The sequence below is a fragment of the Babylonia areolata genome, chromosome 15, assembly GCF_041734735.1.
Source record: "Babylonia areolata isolate BAREFJ2019XMU chromosome 15, ASM4173473v1, whole genome shotgun sequence".
Taxonomy (NCBI): domain Eukaryota; kingdom Metazoa; phylum Mollusca; class Gastropoda; order Neogastropoda; family Buccinidae; genus Babylonia; species Babylonia areolata.
Window position 1 is genome coordinate 9,363,603 of NC_134890.1, and position 12,500 is coordinate 9,376,102.

A 12,500-nucleotide genomic window follows, 5' to 3' on the forward strand; every position below is an offset into this window, starting at 1 on the left:
GTCATACAGACAGGTGTGGACAAACGTTACACAGACAGGTGTGGACAAAAGTCACACAGACAGGTATGGACAAAAGTCACACAGACAGGTACGTACAAAAGTCACACAGACACCTGTGGACAAAATTCACACAGACAGGTATGTACAAAAGTCACACAGACACCTGTGGACAAAAGTCATACAGACAGGTATGTACAAAAGTCACACAGACACCTGTGGACAAAATTCACACAGACAGGTACGTACAAAAGTCACACAGACACCTGTGGACAAAAATCACACAGACAGGTGTGGACAAAAGTCACACAGACAGGTATGTACAAAAGTCAGACAGACACCTGTGGACAAAAGTCACACAGACAGGTATGTACAAAAGTCATACAGACAGGTATGTACAAAAGTCACACAGACAGGTATGTACAAAAGTCACACAGACACCTGTGGACAAAAATCACACAGACACGTGTGGACAAACGTCACACAGACACGTGTGGACAAACGTCACACAGACATGTATGGACAAAAGTCACACAGACAGGTATGTACAAAAGTCAGACAGACACCTGTGGACAAAAGTCACACAGACAGGTATGTACAAAAGTCATACAGACAGGTATGTACAAAAGTCACACAGACAGGTATGTACAAAAGTCAGACAGACACCTGTGGACAAAAGTCATACAGACAGGTATGTACAAAAGTCACACAGACAGGTATGTACAAAAGTCATACAGACAGGTATGTACAAAAGTCACACAGACAGGTATGTACAAAAGTCACACAGACAGGTATGTACAAAAGTCATACAGACAGGTATGTACAAAAGTCAGACAGACACCTGTGGACAAAAATCACACAGACAGGTGTGGACAAAAGTCACACAGACACCTGTGGACAAAATTCACACAGACAGGTATGTACAAAAGTCATACAGACAGGTGTGGACAAAAGTCACACAGACATATATGTACAAAAGTCACACAGACACCTGTGGACAAAAATCACACAGACAGGTATGTACAAAAGTCATACAGACAGGTATGTACAAAAGTCACACAGACAGGTATGTACAAAAGTCACACAGACAGGTGTGGACAAACGTTACAGACAGGTGTGGACAAAAGTCACACGGACAGTTGTGGACAAAAGTCACACGGACAGTTGCGGACAAAAGTCACACAGACTGGTGCAGACAAAATGCACACAGACAAAGTCAAACAGACAGGTATGGACAAAAGTCACACAGACGGATGTGGACAAAAGTCACACAGACAGGTATGGACAAAAGTCACAGACAGGTGTGGACAAAAATCACACAGACAGGTGTGGACAAAAACCACACAGACAGGTGTGGACAAAAGTCATAGACACCTGTGGACAAAAGTCACAGACAGGTGTGGACAAATATCACACAGACTGGTGCGGACAAAAAGTCACAGACAGGTGTGGACAAAAATCACACAGACAGGTGTGGACAAAAGTCACACAGACAAAAGCCATAGACACCTGTGGACAAAAGTCACAGACAGGTGTGGACAAAACCACACAGACAGGTGTGGACAAAAGTCACAGACAGGTGTGGACAAAAGTCACAGACAGGTGTGGACAAAACCACACAGACAGGAGTGGACAAAAGTCACAGACAGGTGAGGACAAAAATCCCCCCAACCTACCCACAGCACGGCCACAGAATTTGTCCAACACATCCTCTCACCCCTCACCACCCCCAACGCACACGTTATTATCTTGTCATATTCCTGGCATTTTATCAATCATCAAAGTAGATAATCCATCTTCTCTGCAAATATCTGCCACCTCACAGTATTCTATATGTATACAACAGTCATTGATTTGCATTTTGCAAACTGGTATATACGTAACATTGTATACATTTATACAACTGTAATTTGAGCTAAGATGTCATATTCCATGCACATACACTCTGGCATACATTTTTTTTTTATGGAGTCACATACTTAATCATTACTCGTTGTTGTTTAAAAGCTGAACTGACGTTGGAATAAAACAGTATTTGGTTCTGTTCGTTTTTAATTTTGGAACACAGAAATGTATTGTATGGTGTGGTATGTATACCACCTTTTTACCGCAAACTGCAGCATATCCATTAAAATGCTCTTCGTTCGCATTGGTCTTTCGTCTAATAACACGAAGCGTATTTAAAAAAAACCCACAAAAAAAACCGCTTCATTCGATTGTCTTTATTTTTGTTGAAAATTATCTATATTCAAGATGTACATGTGTCGGGGTGAGACATTGTTTTAGTTTTCTTTTTATCCTGTCCATCTATAACTGTTTTGTATTGTGTCATGTTCGAAATTATGAACAAATATTGTTGTTGTTGTTTTTTTAGAAGAGAAAAGCAATACATAATCGTTCGTAAAGTTTACATCCAGCTCCTTACCCCTAAATCTCCCCCCCCCCCCAACTCTACCCCCCAACACGCACACACATAATTTCTTGACAGTTATAATCATTCATGGCATTTTATTTGTCCTCAACGTTTATAGTCCATCGATTCATGGCAACTTGTTTGTCCTTAGAGTTTGCATTCCGTTTTCTCTACAAATACTGACCTCCATAAGATAATTATCATCCACCTTTTTTTGTATTTTTTGTATTTGTTTGTTTGTTTGTTGCTTTTTGTTGTTGTTTTTTGTGTGTTTTGTTGTTGTTTTTTATTGTTTTGTTGTTGTTGTTGTTTTTTGTTTTGTTTGTTTGTTTTGTTTGTTTTCTTTTCTTTTTTCTTTTTTGTCTTTTTTTGTTTTGTTTTTGTTTTTTGTTAGTAATTTCGAAAGAGAGAGAGGGACAGAGACAAAGATACGAGAATAAAGAGAGAAAGGGACAGAGAAAAAGACAATGAGGCGGGGAGACAGGGAGACAAACAGACAGAGACATGGACAGACAGACAGACAGAGAGAGAGAGAGAGAACCTCAGCCGCCATCCATCCTTTGCTTCCCCACTCAACTCCCCACTACCAACCTCTCACACACACGCGCACGCGAGCGCGTGTACACACACACACACACACACACACACACACACACACACACACACACACACACACACACACACACACACACACACACACACACACACACACGACATCATAACACATCCCCCCCCTTTTTTTTTTTTAATTCTTCTTCGCTGTATCTTAGTCCCCGTCTCAATGGTCTTGTGTCACCTGTCACTGCCGCCAGATGTGGCCGAAAACAGTGAGCAGTCACATCTATCGGTCATAAATGAACGATCGGCGGCTAGTACAAAGAAAGCATTGGAGGGGGTATGGGAGAGGGGAGTGGGAGGGAGCAGGGGGGGGGAGACTGGGGGCTGGTGGGTGGGGCGGAGGATGGGTGTGTGTGGGGGGAGGGTTTGGGGGGGGCACAAGGCGGATTGTTACCCACCTGCCTATTCACACACACACACACACACACACACACACACACACACACACACACACACACACACACACACACATACAGACCAGTCTCCAAATCGATGGCCCAGTCACGGTCCTCAAAAGGATTCCTCCATCATCTTCACCTTCTTTTTTTGTTGTTTTGTGACCCCATTTAAACAACCACCACCACCACTCTCACGATCTTGTCGCCCCATCTCCTCCCATCATTCCCTGCCTCTAAATGCCCTAACCCCCACCCCCACCCCGTCCACTTCCAACCCCCACCCCCACCCCCGCCTGTAACCTCCCTTCCACACCAAATTCCTCTAGACCTAGATAAAAAAAAAAATTAAAAAAAACAAAAAAAACTAGCTAACCAGTCAACAGCCGGAAAGGCTGTTTGTATAATCTTCCATTGTCGAAGTGATAGACTCATTCATCCATCCCCTCCACAGAAGCGTCCAAAAGCAAAAATTAGATAAATGAATAGATGAATTAGAAATTACTAATAAAATTTTTTTTTAAATGAAGAAGAAGAAGAAGTAAAGAACACACACACACACACACACACACACACACACACACACACACACACACACACACACACACATATATATATATATATATATATAAAAAAAAAAAAAGTGTCACACACACACACACACACACACACACACACACACACACACACACACACACGTATATATACATACATACATATAATTATATATATATATGTATGTATATATTTATAAATAAAAAAAAGTGTGTGTGTGTGTGTGTGTGTGTGTGTGTGTGTGTGTGTACGCTCGAATGATGATTCCTGCAACCTAAAATATCATAAGCACCATCACAACCCCATCTCCTGACCTTCGTTCAGTATTTTTTTTCTTTTTTGACTAAATCATTGACGTGTCCTGCAGGAGCTAGCTGCATTGCTCGGACGGAAGAGCCCAGTATGGTCGTAACCCGCTACTAAATGTGTGTAGTATGGGACTGACCAATGGCGTAGTTCGCTCAACGTAAGCATTTAGTCACGTGTAACTATCAAAAAGTTAGAACCAAGCGATGCAGCTGGCACCTGGTCTCTGTGGGACTTGAACTCGTAAACACTCGTTTCCTGAAAGAGTGCCTAACCACCAGACCCCCGCTCCACCTTACAGGTTTTCAGAATTTTTTGTTTTCAGCTTCACCTAGGTAAACTCGGGTTTCGATCCCAAAGTCTAAGGCCCCAGGACCAACGTTGAAAGCAGTTTCAGTACAGTACAGCTCTGTTCTGTTCTGTTCCGTTCTGTTTGTTCGGACAAATCCATATACACTACACCACATCTGCTAAGTAGATGCCTGACCAGCAGCGTACCCTTTACGCGCATAGTCAGGCCTTGAGGGTATAAATGAATACATAAACTAATACATAAATAAATATGTTAATGTTTTCGGGTGGGTTTGTTTTTTTTAATGAAAGATGAAATGTAATTTAAAAAAAAATAATAATAATAATACTGATGATACTGATGATGATGATGATGATGATGATAATAATAAATAGATAAATAAATGAATAAATAAATAAATAAATAAATAAATAAATTATTATCATTACTGTCATTACTATTGTCATCATTATCATTATCAGTGATATCATTGTTATTATTTCCATTTCATTTTATCATCTGAAATTCAATATTTGTCTATTCATGTATTCTCTCAGGATCTGACTAAGCGCGTTGGATTAATTAATTAAATCAGTGAATCAATCAGTCTCAATGTGTGTGTGTGTGTGTGTGTGTGTGTGTGTGTGTGTGTGTGTGTGTGTGTCTGTTTGTGTCTGTCTGTGTTAGTGTCTGTCTATGTCTGTGTGCGCATTTCGTCGTTTGTCACATTCCTTCTGTCTTGATAGAAAATCTTGGATTATTCATCTGCACGAACTGTGTACAGGTATAGGTATGACTACAAATTTACGACTCCAGAAAAAGGGATGGGGGTTGGAGTAAAGGGAAAGAGGTGTCGAGGAGGGCTGGGAGAGAGGGGGGGGAGGAGGTTGAGGGGGCGGGGTGGCGGGGGGGGGGGGGGGGGGGGTGCTAGCCTATGCTTTCACGCGCAATGAGACCGAGAAAGCGCTTTTTTTTTTTCTTTTTTTTTTCTTTTTACTACGAGAAAGCGCGGTCATTCACTTGCTGGATTTTCTCGCGGTTGGTTGTATGGGAGTGCGTGGGAAGTTACCTTCACTTCAAAGATCCCAGTGCTTTCTCGCAATGTGCTCGAAAATATGGCTAAACAGGGGGGCAAGGGAGGTTGGGGGGGGGGGGGGGGTTGGGGGAGTGCAGAAACAGACAGACACAGGAAGAAGATGGAGTAAGAGGTTGGGGAGGGGGAGGTAGGGGGCGTTTAGGGTGAATGAGTGAGATATACCTATTTTGTTAATTTTACGTCATTATTGGATTCCGTCATTAGAATTAATGTTCGTCTTATGTAACGCTTTTTTTTTTCTTTTCTTTTTTTTTTTTCTTCTTTCTTTTCTTGTCAAAATGAGAGGGGCTTCAAGTGTGTGTGTGTGTGTTGTGTGTGTGTGTGTGTGTGTGTGTGTGTGTGTGTGTGTGTGTGTGTGTGTGTGTGTGTGTGTGTGTGTGTGTTGTGTGTGTGTGTGTGTGTGTGTGTGTGTGTGTGTGTGTGTGTGTGTTGTGTGTGTGTGTGTTGTGTGTGTGTGTGTGTGTGTTGTGTGTGTGTGTGTGTGTGTGTGTGTGTGTGTGTGTGTTGTGTGTGTGTGTGTGTGTTGTGTGTGTGTGTGTGTGTGTGTGTGTGTGTGTGTGTTGTGTGTGTGTGTGTTGTGTGTGTGTGTGTGTGTGTTGTGTGTGTGTGTGTGTGTGTGTGTGTGTGTGTGTGTGTGTGTTGTGTGTGTGTGTGTGTGTTGTGTGTGTGTGTGTGTGTGTGTGTGTGTGTTGTGTGTGTGTGTGTTGTGTGTGTGTGTGTGTGTGTTGTGTGTGTGTGCGTGTGTGTGTGTGTGTGTGTTGTGTGTTGTGTGTGTGTGCGTGTGCGTGCATTGTGTGTGTGTGTGTTGTGTGTGTGTGCGTGTGCGTGCATTGTGTGTGTGTGTGTGTGTGCGTGTGTGCGTGTGTGTGTGTGTGTGTGTGTGTGTGATGTACGCCTGATACTGATCGCTTGCACATTCTACTCAGTTCACGCGCTTTTCCCAAGCTCCCTGTCGCTTTGAAGTTAGTGTTCAAAGTTTGTGCAACCTGTGGCCGCAGAACAGACGCAAACGTACAATGTATCCAGCGCGCAGGAATGACATTCGGGTTTTAAATCACAATGTATTGATTGGTAAAACGCTTATCAAGATCTATCCAAAAATAATAATAATAGAATAATAATTTGAAAAAAAAAAATTAGGCGAATGCAAGAATAGAATTAGTCATTCGATTTGAACAAAACACACTGTACAGAATTGTTTTCAATAATGTGTAGGATGAAGAGTCCTGAAGTGGAGGTCTTGGTGGGGTGAGGGGTGTGGGGGTGGGGGGGTTGAGGGGTTGGAGGGGGGTAGTGGTCAGGAACTTCTAATAAGATCAGGAACAAGGATACCATGTGCATATAAAGTCACAGAGAAGTCTTATTATTGAGACACTACACGTTCAAGCAGCCCCTGCACACATCCACACAAACAAGCACAGGTAACAATCAAGAGAGTCACACACACACACACACACACACACACACACACACACACACACACACACACACACACCTGGGAAACATAGATAAACACACACTGGAGCTCCAACAAAGTCATAGTCAAAAAACAATTGTAATAACATTGATTAGTGCAAAAGAATTGTCCATTTATAGATAAACAGACAGAGAATAGTGCAAGGGGGGCGGGGGTACGGGGGGCGGAGGGCTTATTCCCTCTCTCTCTCTCTCTCTCTCTCTCTCTCTCTCTCTCTCTCTCTCTTTCCTTTTTTTAAATCTCCGGCCAGTGAAGAAAGACTCGCGAGCAGCACAAAAGTAAAACAAAGTGTTTCGTGGACGTGCATGCAACTGAGGCAAAAATTTTAAAAATAAAAATAAAATAAAAAGGGAAGAAGAAAAGATGTAAGCGTATGCAGTGTTGGCGTTCCTTCGCAATGTTTCCACACCCGTTCCTTCCACAATCATTCACCCCAGTGACAGCCGCTTGTCACTTTGCTGATCAGTGAGTTTCTTTCACCTCAATGAAATGACACTGAGCTCACAGGTCAGGATGTCAGTCACCATTCGTTTATCTGAATTTTTCCCTCTTGGGAACGCGTCACGATTGTACAGCAAAAAATCAGTGGCATCATTGACACACACACACACACACACACACACACACACACACACACAGGTAGGAAATGCTGGTAAAGCTAATGCCAAAGAGATCTTATTTCACCTGTGTTCAGCGGTCAAGGGGAAGCACTTCCAAATGGACCGGACAAAAGCTGTATTGAATGAAAGCATCAGATGCCTTCGTTGTCTTATATCGTGCGCGCTGCGTTTTGTCTTACCATGTCATGTCCCAGACAAACATGTACTCTCTCTCTCTCTCTCTCTCTCTCTCTCTCAATTTACTTATCTGACTGTATCAACTCTCTCTCAGATGTTTTGGTTGTTAAAAACAACAACAACAACAAAACATATATAAGTCAGGATAGTAAAAAGACTAGATATTCCCATATGTTTATTGTTGTTGTTTTTCTGTTGTTGTCCTGGGGATAGTTACATTTAAAAGATCTACTTGTCCGCCAGAATTCCTGTTTGCCCTCCCAAAGTAAAGAGTAGGTCAATATAAGTAACTACCGGTAGCGCAAAGACAAAACAGCAGACATAATTGTAAGTAGAAAAATCGGAGTAGGGGGAGGGGGTGGGGTGGAGGTGGTGCCAACTGGACCAATGGGCAGGGCGTTACCACCACGAGAGTCCCCCCCCTCCCCTTACACCACCACCACCACCCGGACAATCGGACCGGTGGGCATTTCGAGTCCTATAGTTGTCATCTAAAACAAAAGAAACAAAAAGTTGATTACGTATATTTTTTTTCTTATTACACAACGTCTTTTTTTTTCGCTTTTTTAATGAATATTTCCTCCTTTGATTATTCACGTCCCCCTCCCCCCTCTTCTTTCTCTTGTTTTTTTTTTCAGTTGAAAACATTTGCCTATATGTTGTTGGATATATATGATAAACAGTCGTGTCCGACTATGGCCCTCAGATCAGCAGAAGAAGCAACTGCTGTCCCGACTGTAGAGGGTGTCTTGCCCAAGTTACGTCCCCACTCTCTCGGTCATGAGGGCTTTTGGACAGTCGGCATTGGGGATGGTCCCCAAAGGCCAATAGCCCCCAAGGCTACGGCACTAAGAGCCTATGCAAATTTGCCTCCGAGTTCGAGAGGCATAATCCTTCAAGAAAGACTAAGCTGTAAATGAATTCCCACTGCAGTACGTAAACCATTGATCGTACAACTCTATTTGCTGTTGGCCCAGCTGTAAGCTTATGTCCATCTGTGACATACTGCCGAGTGATGATGCACCATTCAACTATTATCGGTATTGAAATACACACACACACAAATCATACAAAACTGTAAAGAAAAATGTTCGTTTGCTTTATTTATGAAGTTGTCGTAATTTAAAGACACTTTAACATAAAGAGAAGAAAAAACAAAAATAAGTCAGAGAATGAAGCAGAGACGGAAACAGACAGAGGGGGGAGCGGGGGAGAAACAGAGACAGAGACAGACAGGCAGGCAGACAGACAGACAGACAGACAGGCAGGCAGGCAGGCAGGCAGACAGGCAGACAGACAGACAGACAGGCAGGCAGACAGGCAGACAAAAGTGTTTTTTTATGGTTTTTAACAAATAAAACTAAACTCTACAAAAACGACTCCCAAAACAGCAAACCTGGTCGCTAGGCCCCAGCAAGAGTCAAAGGAGTTGTTGTTGTTGTTGTTGTTGTTGTTGTTGATATTGTTGTAGCTGTTGCTGCTTTTCTCCTCCCTTCCCCTGCTCTGTCCCCTGAGGAAGCACACTTCGCAGAGCAGCACCTTCGCTAGGCAGAGAGAGAAGTTCTGGCCCACAGGCACCACCTTGCAAATAATGCTCCGCTTCCACTAGGGTTCGAACCTTTTATAGGTGTGAACCACGTAAACAGGTTTGACCCTCCCCCACCGCCCCGCCCCGCCCTCTTTCCCGTCCCAGCCACCTACCCCCTCTCCCTTCCCTCATCCCCATCACCCCTCCCGTCCCACTTTCTCCCTGCCCCCCCCCCCCCCCCCCCCCCCCCGCCCCACCCCCACCCCATTCCCAACCCAGCCCGCACACAGCCACCCTATTTCCACCCCCAAAACAAGCTAAAAGGAACAAGAAGTAGAAAAAAAAAGAAGAAGAAAAGAATATCTAAAAAAAATAAATAGATACACGAATGAACGTATGAACGAAGGAAGGAAGAAAGAATGAAGGAAGAAATGAAGGCTGGTAACAGCTGATGACAATAATAACACTGGTGACATCGAAGATTCGGTATGACGTCTCCCTTGTTTCCTGAAGTCACTGAACGAACGCAGACAGAACGTGAGAATCAAAAGGCCAAATCAAGGAGGATCAAACCCCCCTAACACTCTCCAGAATTTTCCTCCCCACCACCAGATATTGAGTGGTTGTCTGGACACTGGTCATTCGGATGAGACAATAAACCGAAGTCCGGTGCGTAACACGCACTTAGCGCACGTAAAAGAACATACGGCAACAAGAGAGTTGTCCCTGGCAACAATCTGTAGAAGCAATTACCTTGGTAGTAATACAAACACACCTGATGACAGACAAAAAAACGTGGGTTGCACTGTACTGTATCGACGTGCTCTCCTCTGGTAGAGCAGCGCGAATATCAGGCACAGAAATGTGTTGTGTCAAAAAAAAGTAATACAATACAATACAACTTAAAGGGGGCAAGCAAGAGTATCATCAAAAATCCTGACGCACCAGGCACTCTCGGTATAACACACACACACACACGCGCGCGCGCGCGCGCGCATGCACGCACACACACACACACACATGCACATGCACACGCACACGCACACGCACACGCACGCACGAACGCTGACACAGACGCACGCACGCACAGCCACTCACGCAGACAAGCACAAGCACGCACACAAGCGTGCGCACGCACACACGCCCCCCCCCCCCCCCCCCCCCCCCCCCCATTCCTCCCTTCCCTCCGCACCCCCTCCCAAGGGGGAGGGGGGAGGGAGGAGGGGGGAGAATCCTCATCATGAGTTGACAACTGTGTTCGTTCTTTGACTGCGTTCCGACCGGAGAATAAGACGAATGCTAATGGCTGGCAGACGACACGGCTTGTAGAAAGGGAGGAGCGAGGCAACAAACACAGGGAGGAGTCTGTGTGGTTGTTGACGTAGTTTGCGGTGGGGGAGGGGGGGTGGGGGGGGAGGCGTGAGGAATGTGTGATCTAAGAAGTGTGGGTAAGGTATAGAAGATGGAGACAGCCAAACCGATGTCGTGAAGGCGGGGCAGTTATCATTTCCAAGGAGAGGGTTGGGGGGGGGGGATGTTGAGAGGAAGGGGGGAGGGGAAGGGCGGAGGGGGGCGGGGGGGGGGGGGGGGGCGGCGTGGGAGGGGTTTAGAGTTAGGGAGAGACGGACGGATAAGGAACTGCTGAATTAATATTTCAATCCTCATCATAGCCGATGTCGTCGTGGTTGTCTGCCGTCACCACCACCACCATCACCACCACCACCACCACCACCACCACCATGAACATTATCAATATCAAACGTGACGTCAATGTCATTGTTGTTTACATACATACATCTCAGCCAGCTCACACTGCCATGCGGATCAAGGATTTAAAAAAAAAAAAAAAAAAAAAAGAAAGAAAGAAAGAAAAAAAGACGAGTGCAACAGCTGAGTGGTTCAAGCGTTGGACTTTCGATCTGGGGGTTCTGGGTTCGAATCTCGATCTCGGCGCCTGGTGGGTTAAGGGTGGAGACTGCTTCCAGACTCCCAGTTCATCACGCCTACTAGTGTTTCAATGGCCAGGATTTACGGATTTTCTGCGGACGATCCAATCGCTATGGTCAACTTTTGTTTATTCCTTGCAAGTCCCAAACATGGATATGATAACCGACACATCCATGCACACAGATACTGAACTGCGATAGACTTCATACTATTATCATACAAGGTGTCTCATTAAGGGTTTAAAACTTAACTATGCTACGCAAACAAAAACTCGCATCAACCGAGTGACGCGAACTGTGAAGAGAGCGACCGATGCCCAAACGAGTTAGACACGAACTGATGCCCAGATAGCCAGCACGCACACTCCAACCATGATTCTGAGGTAGCGCCCTCATATGGGGTAGAACTCTGTGGTAATTTTGAAATGTCAGAGAGATTGCTAGATCCCAGCAGAGCAACAGGAATTTCGCCAGGACTTGATCAGCTAGTTGACCTTCTGCTGAGGTCAATTCCCGACCAGCGTTTGTCTCTGTGCACAGCACACAGTCTTTCTCAGGGCCACACAGAGCAGCTGAGTTGTTGTTTTCCAATAGACTACATTCAATCATCGATTTATATTTTTGAAGTTCATACAGAATAGTCGGTTGTTGCTTGTATGTTTGCTTCTTTTTTTTTCTTCTTTTTTTTTAAACCAAACTGAATGGTCATGTTCTGTTGTCTTTCTAAACACCACAATGGTCGTGTTTTGTTGTCTTTCTTTTGACCACTCTAAATGGTCGTGTGCTGTTGTCTTTCTACAGACCACATGGAATGGTCGTGTTCTATTGTCTTTCTAAAGACCACACTGATTGGTCGTGTGCTGTTGTCTTTACAAAGTCCACACTGATTGGTCATGTGTTGTTGTCTTTATAGAGACCACACTGATTGGTCGTGTGCTGTTGTCTTTATAAAGACCACACTGACTGGTCGTGTGCTGTTGTCTTTACAAAGACCGCACTGATTGGTCATGTGCTGTTGTCTTTACAAAGTCCACACTGATTGGTCGTGTGCTGTTGTCTTTACAAAGACCGCACTGATTG

The 12,500-nt window shown here is 44.4% G+C and overlaps 1 protein-coding gene across 1 annotated transcript in view; it reads right to left on the reverse strand.

Annotated features, from left to right (window-relative positions):
• Nucleotides 1-9,517, reverse strand: part of LOC143290413 (uncharacterized) — a 118,766-nt gene extending 109,249 nt beyond the window's left edge. The window contains exon 1 of the mRNA XM_076599827.1: nt 9,343-9,517. The gene's annotated coding sequence lies outside the window, so the exon portion shown is untranslated. The remainder of the gene's footprint in view (nt 1-9,342) is intronic.
• Between the last annotated feature and the right edge of the window lie 2,983 nt (nt 9,518-12,500).